Source organism: Lissotriton vulgaris, chromosome 8 (genome assembly GCF_964263255.1).
Source record: "Lissotriton vulgaris chromosome 8, aLisVul1.2, whole genome shotgun sequence".
NCBI classification, from domain to species: Eukaryota; Metazoa; Chordata; class Amphibia; order Caudata; family Salamandridae; genus Lissotriton; species Lissotriton vulgaris.
The window spans coordinates 1,529,302,838-1,529,303,196 of NC_141696.1; positions in this window are offsets into that span (position 1 = coordinate 1,529,302,838).

The window sequence follows — 359 nt, forward strand, 5'->3', positions numbered from 1 at the left end:
ATTTTGTAGATCAGTTGATAAAAATGTTGATAGAGAAAAAAGTAGTACAGCTGATTCCAAGACCTATTTTGTTAGAAGCAAGGAACCTCTCAACTGTGCCGAAACCCGGGATTGAACAAGGGACCTTTAGATCTTCAGTCTAACGCTCTCCCAACTGAGCTATTGCGGCCTGCTTATAGCTGTGGTCTTCATACTTTAATTTAAACCATTTAACAAAATAGATGCAGGACCTGGATTTTTAACCTCATATGGTAGAGATATGTTTTAAGGAGTCCTGTATCATTCCGCAATTAACTGGTGCAATGGGCAAATAGCAGTTTTGGGATCCAGGTTAGGTAGTTGTTTTTTTAACTCTGAAT